The sequence below is a fragment of the Scylla paramamosain genome, unplaced genomic scaffold (assembly GCF_035594125.1).
Source record: "Scylla paramamosain isolate STU-SP2022 unplaced genomic scaffold, ASM3559412v1 Contig28, whole genome shotgun sequence".
Classification (NCBI taxonomy): Eukaryota; Metazoa; Arthropoda; class Malacostraca; order Decapoda; family Portunidae; genus Scylla; species Scylla paramamosain.
Window position 1 is genome coordinate 612,501 of NW_026973693.1, and position 9,966 is coordinate 622,466.

Here is a 9,966-nt window from a genome sequence, read left to right on the forward strand (position 1 = left end):
AGAAAGGATCATTCAGGATGGTTCTGCTTTTATTTATTATTTAAATATTTATTTTAAGTAATTTTATCTTACTTGATCTCTTGTTCGTCTTCATTTTATTTATTTTCTTTTTTCATGACAAGATCTTTTAGCTCTTCCGTCAATAATCTTTTCTTATTGTTTTTTTTCTAGAAGGTTTCTGAGTCTTTTTTTTTCTTTTTAATAAATAATTTTACCATTATTAATTTTTCGCTCTTCTTTATTTTTTTCATTCTTCCTTTGTAAGATCTTTCTTATTTTTAAGGTTTCTGATTATATATATATATATATATATATATATATATATATATATATATATATATATATATATATATATATATATATATATTATATATATATATATATATATATATATATATATATATATATATATATATATATATATATATACAGAGAGAGAGAGAGAGAGAGAGAGAGGAGAGAGAGAGAGAGAGAGAGAGAGAGAGAGAGAGATTAATCTTACCTAATTCTTTATTTCTTTATTCTTTCTTGGAAAGGCGTTTTAGCTTTTCTATCAAATTTCTCTTCTTATTGGTTCTTTTAGGGAGTTTGATTTTTTTTCATAAATAATTTAATCTTTATTTATTCTTCACTCTATTTCATTATTCCTTCCTTGCCTTGTTTTGCGGTAATATTAACGGTTTCTTTTTTCTTTTATTTTTTTATTGACGAAGATTATATATTCCTTCCTATTACACTCACGCTCCTTCTTTAATTTTCGTAATCATATTTACTGCTGTGTTACTGAGAACCGAGTAATTTCACATTCTATTCGTATTGAGTTCGTTACCTATTTTATCTATTTATTTATCTATTTATTTATTTCGTTTCCGTGTGTAACATTTCTTTTCAAACACTGAGAAATCGATCTGAAGAGTCGAGCGAGGAGAAGCAGATGGTAATGGAATCCCCCCCTAAAAATAATGCACTCAAGATACACACAACCCGTTATCAGGTGCGCCAAAAGTGACCTCCGAGACCCAAGTGGAACTGAGTGGAAGACCTCCCTGTATGTTGCAATATTTCCCTCTACCTTTGATTGGAATCTTGCAGAAGAAAGGCTTCTCTGGTAAACCCTGGAACTCCCTGCCTACTTCTGTATTTCCACCTTCCTATGACTTGATTTCCATCGAGAGAGGTTTCAAGACACTTACACTTCAATTTTTGACTACCGCTTCTGACCCTGTTCTGGGACTGACATCTCAGTGGGCTTTTTCTTTTTTTTTTTTTTTATTGGATTTTTGTTCCCCTTGGCCAGTGCACTGGAGTCGGGTGAGGTACCAGTAATGTGGAGGCAGGCTAATGTAGTACCCATCTTTAAGAAAGGAGATAAAACTTTAGCGTCTAATTATAGACCTGTCAGCTTAACTTCAGTTGTAGGTAAAATGTTAGAGTCAATAATAGCGAGGAACATTAGGGAACATTTAGACAAACATAACTTGATCAATCAGTCACAGCATGGCTTCACGAAGGGGAAGTCTTGCCTGACAAACTTGTTAAGTTTTTACAGTAAGGTGTACGAGGCAGTAGATAATGGTGATAGTTATGATATCTTATATCTGGACTTTAGTAAAGCATTTGACAAGGTACCCCATCAAAGGCTCCTGAGAAAGGTTAGGGCACACGGGATAGATGGGAGGGTGATAGGCTGGATAAGGTCATGGCTTAGCGACAGGCGACAAAGAGTGGTAATAAACGGCTCGAAATCCGAGTGGGGTCATGTAATTAGTGGGGTGCCACAGGGATCAGTATTAGGGCCATTGTTATTTCTAATATATATCAATAACTTGGATAGTGGAATTAGCAGTGATGTTAGTAAATTTGCGGATGACACAAAGATAGGTAGATTAATTAGGTCAGAATCGGATGCCATCGCCTTGCAGGTAGACTTAGATAGAATGAATGAATGGACGGATAGATGGCAAATGCAATTTAATATCAATAAATGCAAAGTGCTTAGCGTAGGTAGAGGAAACCCACACAATAGGTACACATTAAACACCCAAACTCTGGTAGGTACAGGGTACGAGAAAGATTTAGGAGTTATAGTTAGCTCTGAACTCCGTCTAGGGAAACAATGCATAGAAGCCAGAAACAAGGCAAATAGGGTACTAGGATTCATTTTTAGGAGTGTTAAAAGTAGAAGGCCGGAAGTAATATTAAAGTTATACTTGGCGCTGGTCAGACCTCATCTAGACTACGCTGTGCAGTTCTGGTCCCCACATTACAGGAAAGATATGGGTCTATTAGAATCAGTAAAGAGGAGAATGACTAAAAGGATACAGGGGATGAGGAGTATTCCTTACGAGGCGAGGTTGAAGCTGTTAAATTTACATTCTTTAGAGAGACGTAGGTTAAGAGGGGACCTGATAGAAGTCTTTAAGTGGTATAAGGGTTATAACAAGGGAGATGTAAGCAAAATTCTTAGGATCAGCAACCAGGGTAGAACAAGAAATAAAGGGTTCAAGCTTGAAAAATTTAGGTTTAGGAAGGAGATAGGAAAAAATTGGTTCTCAAATAGAGTGGTAGATGAGTGGAACGGACTCAGTAATCATGTAGTTAGTGCTAGGACACTAGAGAGCTTTAAGAGAAGATTAGATAAGTTTATGGATGGGGATAGCAGATGGAAATAGGTAGGTGTGTTTCATACAGGGAACTGCCACGTGTAAGCCTGCTCGCTTCTTGCAGCTTCCCTTATTTCTTATGTTCTTATGTTCTTATGTGGTGCAGTAATATCTAAAGTCAGTCACGTCATTCCCACCACGGATGGTATAAATTACTTCCACGCTGATTAACTCTCAGGCTTTTCCTCAACCTTAATACAGTTTTGTAGCGCAGGCTTGGTGTAATTACTGAAGATAAGTAAAAAAAAAAAAAAAAAGTGGGCCCAAGGAGTTTAAACTTTTCAGCGCTTATAGTTTCAGTTTTTAGACCAATAAAATAACATGAGATTACTGAAATAAAGAAATTACCTAATTAAAGTGGTCTTTTTTTCGATTTTTCTATTGCTGATACTTCTTGACTACGACATTGAGCGTTTGTCTCTGTTAGGTAGCCTTTCTTTTACCCATTTTGTTTGGCCTTGGTCGTTGTCTCTAATAAAAACACTCATTACCTATCGGTCAGAATGGTCAACAGAAATACGTGGAACAACGTAAGACCAGACTCACCTCGCACTGCCCCTTAAGTTACTGGAATACCTAGGCAGGAATACACAGGCGAGTGATTTTCATAAACTTTAGTGAAGATGACTGGCTTTCTGCTCCTTTGCGGCGGCGATTAGGTAATGGAAGGACGGCGAGCCCCGGCCAGCCAGCGTCTCTTCACTGCCAGCCACCACCATAAGCCATAAGTCATGGACTGTTCCCGAGGACTTGTTTGGCTAGCGGTGGAGGCTGCACGGCCATCTCTGCGTGTGTGTTGTTGTTGTTTATGATATAGTGGTGGTGGTAGGAGTAGTAGTAGTAGTAGTAGTAGTAGTAGTAGTAGTAGTAGTAGTAGTAGTAGTAGTAGTAGTAGTAGTAGTGGTGGTGGTTGTGGTACTACCAGTAGAGGTGGTGGTAGTAGTAGTAGTAGTAGTAGTAGTAGTAGTAGTAGTAGTAATAGTAGTAGTAGTAGTAGTAGTAGTAGTAGTAGTAGTAGTAGTAGTAGTGGTGGTTGTAGTACTACCAGTAGAGGTGGTGGTAGTAGTAGTACTAGTAGTAGTAGTAGTAGTAGTGGCAGTAATAGCTGCTGTTGTTGTTGTTGTTGTTGTTGTTACTAAAGGAATTGTTGTTGTTGGTATTTTTTGTTACATTTGGAGGTCAAAACGTTTGCGACACACATTATAACAGGTGACAAAAGAAATGCATAGATATTTTTAGAAATTCCTAAATATATGAAACTTTACTTACAGAAGGAAGAAAAAAAAAACACCCTAAAATGATATATGATTAAACAAGCACTGCATGATCAGTTTATGATTCGAGACTGAGGGAAAACGAAAACACGAACTCATCAATATCTGAAGAGGGGAAGAGCAACACGTGGACACTAAAAACACAGGTCACAGGTCAGGGAAAAATTGATGTTTAGGAAGAATAAACGAGAAAGAGGATCCCGCAGAAATGGAGAGAGAGAGAGAGAGAGAGAGAGAGAGGAGAGAGAGAGAGAGAGAGAGAGAGAGAGAGAGAGAGAGAGGAGAGAGAGAGAGAGAGAGAGAGAGAGAGAGAGAGAGATAATGTGACAAAAAAAAAAACGATAAAACCAAAAGGAAAAATAAACTCAAATATAACATTCAAGACAAGAACACACATACAAAAACGAAAAACAAAAAAAAAACATTAAAGAGAAACTAAAACCTAACATCCTCCCACCTGAGGCAAAGCAAGTTAAGAGGAAGACCCACGCTCACCTCAGCTCCCAGCAAAACACAATACTTCAATTAGCTGGCCGCCCTTTCACCTGCCCCAGTGTTAAGGGGAAGGAAGGAGGGAGACAGCGTTTTATGGCCTACCAACGACTCAGTTAGTTGTGAAAAGGAGAGAGAGAGAGAGAGAGAGGAGAGAGAGGAGATGAGAGAGAGAGAGAGAGAGAGAGATGAGAGAGGAGAGAGAGAGAGAGACTAGCAGGTGGAAACACAAACGAAAGAACAAAAGATAAATATATTAAAATTAAACATCAACTTAATAGTGTGTGTGTGCATGTACGTATTATTATTACACTCTTCCTCTCTCCTGAACTTATTCTAGTTGAGGAAAACGAAATTTCCTACACGCAAAATCACCTACTATTTGCAGGAGGAAAAAAAAAAAAAAAATGAGAACAAAAGTCAAATAACACATACTGAAGCCCACGTGTCCTATAACACTTTTAGAGACAGAAAGGAAGCTTAGAAAGAGAAGCGCAGGCGAGGACAGGGAAGCAGCAAGCGGGTGTTAGAGACGTAATGAGACTGCAAGTGGCAATCACGCCGCATATTAAGACCAAACCCGGAAAATCTGTTGGTGCAGGAGTAGCTGGCGGAGAGGGAGGATCACAGGTAGCGGCAAGCTGGGGCTGGTTGGAGTGGCGGAATGGTGGTTATTATGCTGCTCCTGGACAGTGTAATTGTTTTGTGGTGGTGGTGGTGGTGGTGGTGGTGGTGGTGGTGATAGTCATTGAGGTAATGAGATCTATTTTCGTGGTGATAACCTTGCTGCTGCTGCTGATGTATTAGTAGTAGTAGTACTAGCAGCAGCAGAAAGAGTAGTAGAAGTAGTTGGTGTAGCGTAGTGGCAGTAGGAGCAAGAGTAGTATTAGTAACGCAATTAGTAGTAGTTGTTATGGTGGTGGTGGTAGTTGCGGCGGGTACTTATGGCCATGTTGAGTGTAATTGTAGTGGGACTAATGAATGTGGTGACCGTTGTATAAATGGCGGTAATCTTGAAAGCGGTGCCATTATTAAGCACATAAGAACATTAGACAATAGGGGAAGCTGCAAGAAGCCATTAGGCCTACAAGTGGTAGCCCCGGTATGACACACACACCTACCTATTTCCACTTGCCATCTCCATCAATAATTTGTCTAATCTTTTAAAGCTCCCTAATGACTCAGCACTAACAACCTGATTACTGATTACTGTTGTTGCAGTGGTTGACATTGGTGGTCATGAAACAAGGCTTTCCACAGCAAAGGGCCGGGACCACCACGCCCTACCACTCTGAAAACTGAATATCGCGGAGATACCCACTGAGAGTCAAGTACCATGGGACTGAGATGCCGATGACTCTCTCTCTCTCTCTCTCTCTCTCTCTCTCTCTCTCTCTCTCTCTCTCTCTCTTGAACACAGCGGTCGAACCAAACAAAATTTCAAGACCTATTACATGTGAGTGGATAACTGTGTGTGTGTGTGTGTGTGTGTGTGTGTGTGTGTGTGTGTGTGTGTGTGTGTGTGTGTGTGTGTGTGTGTGTGTGTGTGTGTGTGTGTGTAATTTAATGTGCTTTATCTATAACATCATTAAGTAGGAATTAGGCGTATAACAAAGAAGAGGGAAGGGAGTACGACCCACTTACTTCCACGCCTTTCCCTCCCCCTCCCCCTCCCCGTCACACATCGGCTCGCCCTATATCGCAGGGAAACCCTCTGGCCAAACGGGGCAGTAAAATAGAGTTTTGCCGCTGTAATGTTCTTTATTTCCAGGAGTCTTAAGAGAATGTCGGGAACTCTGAGCTGGCTGTGATGGCGGTGGCAGTAACGGTGGTGGCGGTTGTGGTGGTAAACGGACATAAATTTCAACAAAGTTTCACGTTTTTCCCTTTACGTAAAATATGACTTCTGTATCGAGCAGGACTGTCGCACCGCTGGAAATCTCAAACAGTGTTCGACCGCCGATGTGAAATAAGCGCAGAAATGCCAGACATACTGACACCTCATCAACATAACTTGCGGAAAATATATTTGGCAGTTACTGTTGAGTCTATGCTTAGTGTTTCGACAGCAGTAACCTAACCTAACATTACACAGCGAAGTTCTGTCAACAGCAGCACCAACCAGCCGCTTTAAACAGAATTGTGTTATGCAAGAGTTACCATGAGTATGCTCAAATGGGTTTATCATAGAATGTGCTTTCAGTGAAAACCTTAGAAATGCCCAGCTGAAGTCAGGGGAGAATATCAAGGGAGATTTGTGACCATCCCCCTGAGTTTGGACAGGACTTCTGGATTATCCTGGAATTTTTGTTTCTATGAAAAGAACACTGACTGGTGTGAAGATTGTTAACAAAATTGAATACAAAAAAAAGTAAGCTGAAATTTTCTTCGCCGGAGGAGAGAAAAGAGGAATCTTGATAATAATGAAGCGTTATTTGATACATGTTTTTATAGCACATTTCAGGTAATTGTACCTGTGATCGATAAAACACTGTGTATCTAATGATGTGTGTGTGTGTGTGTGTGTGTGTGTGTGTGTGTGTGTGTGTGTGTGTGTGTGTGTGTGTGTGTGTGTGGGCGCGCTGGTCTCCAATGAGTCCTGCTAGAACCTAAAAAGACATCTTAATCAAGTGGACTGGCAACTTGAAATGAGATATTCTGCCCCTGAGCCCTCTCACAAAAAAGCCATCAAGGAAGTCCTGTGAAGTTTGGTAGAAACATGTACCGATCTGTGAACTCAGTAGCTAAAAACAACACTACACTAGACCGTAAGACACCGATAGATAAGTACACGAACCTTCTAGAGATATAGAGGCACATACACTATACTCAGCAATAAACCAAGAAAAACATCGATTTGTAGACCAAACTAATATCTTGAAGGAAAAGTTGAAGCTTTGATACGTCAGAAAAAATGGACAGGTTGTACTGTAACATGTATTAATAATTGTCCTATGTATTTTAACACATATCCAAACAAAATAAAAACTGTCCTGATGCCACGGAAGGCTTGAGTGGGAGCCATCCAGCCACCCTAGGAGCCTGTCACTAAATGGCGACAGCAGTATCAGGGGGAGCTTTCAGTAACGCCGTCAAGATAAAATAATTCACTCAATGGATTTCTTTCAAATTGGTCATCATCATCATCATCATCGCTATCTTTGTTATTATCAACACGTTTTATCATTAGTGACACGAATAACAAAAGCAACACTAAAGGGTGATGATAATAAAAAAAAATAATAATAAACATAAGCAGAACGCTCATAGTTAAATTAAATCAAAGAGAAGTAGAAAATAAAACAGAAAAATAAATAAAGTATATAAACAGATGAGCATGAACATGAACATAATACGAACCAACGTAACAAAATAAATAAACAGAAAAAAAGCACACAAATCAAATAAATTACGTCTTTTCTTCTTAAATCTTCATACCATTCCTTCCGTTAGTCCTATTCGCACTTTTTTGGAAGTTTAGCAATCTCAGGTTTAGCATTCGCAGGCATGGCCATTATTCTTAATTTCACCCAAATGAGACTCATCCCGTGGCTCTGACCTGCTGTGTGTGTGTGTGTGTGTGTGTGTGTGTGTGTGTGTGTGTGTGTGTGTGTGTGTGTGTGTGTGTGTGTGTGTGTGTGTGTGTGTGTGTGTGTGCATTCCTTATTCATCTGCTTTATTGATACGAGTGCCTTTCTCCATTTCTTCATTTCTCCCTTTCCTTTCATCTGTCCTTCCTTCCTTGCGTCTTTCCCTCCTTTCGTGACCTCAATTACTGAGCAGGTGATGGGGCAAATGTATATAAATTACCTCATAACAACCTAATGAAAACACGAGGGAGGAAGGTGAAATGAATGGTCAGAAAGAGGAAGAGAGAGAGAGAGAGAGAGAAGAGAGAGAGAGAGAGAGAGAGAGAGAGAGAGAGAGAGAGAGAGAGAGAGAGAGAGTGGGACGGGAGAAGCAGGAAAAGGAACAGGGAGAATGGAGAGCAGGATCCCTTTGTAAGCACGTTAGGAGTGTTTGGCATAATGCAGGCGTCCCTCTCACCAACCCAGCGCCACAAAACACATGGACAAATGTAAATGACAGTCATCCCGCCTGAAATTTGCGGCATCTGGCTGGCTGCGCGTGTCACGTCCAGCAAAACGCAAAATCCATCAGGCTTTACACATGTGCACGCAAAAAAAAAAAAAAAAAAAAAAAAAAAAAAACATACGCGAATACCTATTGAAACATGTGTGCACTGCTAATGAATTCTAGATCCTACTAATTGCCGAATAAATTTGCATTTCCCGAGCCGAGCGCTAGAGAGAGAGAGAGAGAGAGAGAGAGAGAGAGAGAGAGAGAGAGAGAGAGAGAGAGAGAGAGAGAGAGAATTTCATCTAATATTCAGAAGAAGAAACTTACGCTAACTCGAATTATCTCCAAAGTTACAATCTCTCTCTCTCTCTCTCTCTCTCTCTCTCTCTCTCTCTCTCTCTCTCTCTCTCTCTCGCTCTCTCTCTCTGTTTTACCCTAAAATGGAAGTTTACATACATTTTCATGCAAACTGCTACTTTATTTATTCAAGGCGTGTAACCATAAATACTTATACTACTGATGCAATATATAATGGGATAATGGGCGTATACTTATACCTGGCATTACAAATTACTTTAGTTTCTGTTGACTGCAGTACATTTCGGAAACATGCCACTCCACAGCACATTCCAGCTTACGTATTGATATGTGTGTGTGTGTGTGTGTGTGTGTGTGTGTGTGTGTGTGTGTGTGTGTGTGTGTGTGTGTGTGTGTGTGTGTGTGTGTGTTTGTAAATAACGAAGTCTTATCGAGTAAAAAAGGCTGCGTCTCATAATATGGGCCAGAATAAGTAAGCTTCATCTTCATCACACCTTCCCGTAAGATAATTAGCCCAAGACCAGCAGGTAATGGTTGATTAACGATCCTTAAGAGATTAAAGTCTTTCTTGGAGAGAGAGAGAGAGAGAGAGAGAGAGAGAGAGAGAGAGAGAGAGAGAGAGAGAGAGAGAGAGAGAGAGAGAGAGAGAGAGAGAGGGTAATTCTTTCCATTAATAACAATGGTAATGTCCATAATGGTAACAATAATAATAATAATAATAATAATAATAATAATAATAATAATAATAATAATAATAATAATAACGATAATTATAATAATAAGTAGCAGTACCGATAGTGATGATACCATGCAAAGAGAACATGTGAAAACATGTAGTGAACATATGAAACGGGAGCAGCCAGGCGTCCAATCAGAAGCAAGCAAGCAGGAAGCCGTCCAATCAGAAACAAGCAATCGCAGAGCTTGGAGTTAGCTGAGAGTGTCACTGAATCAGGAAACATGAGTGTAGGCGCATATCAGGGGGTCGGACCTACTGGCACCCAGTGACTCTACAGACAAAATGAAAACCCAGGATTCAGAGAATACTAAGATGCACGGCGTGTGTGTGGTGGAGGCCGGCGGCGCCCTAGACACCAAGCCACTCAAGGTGAAAGTCTCGGTGCAGAAGCTCGGGCGGT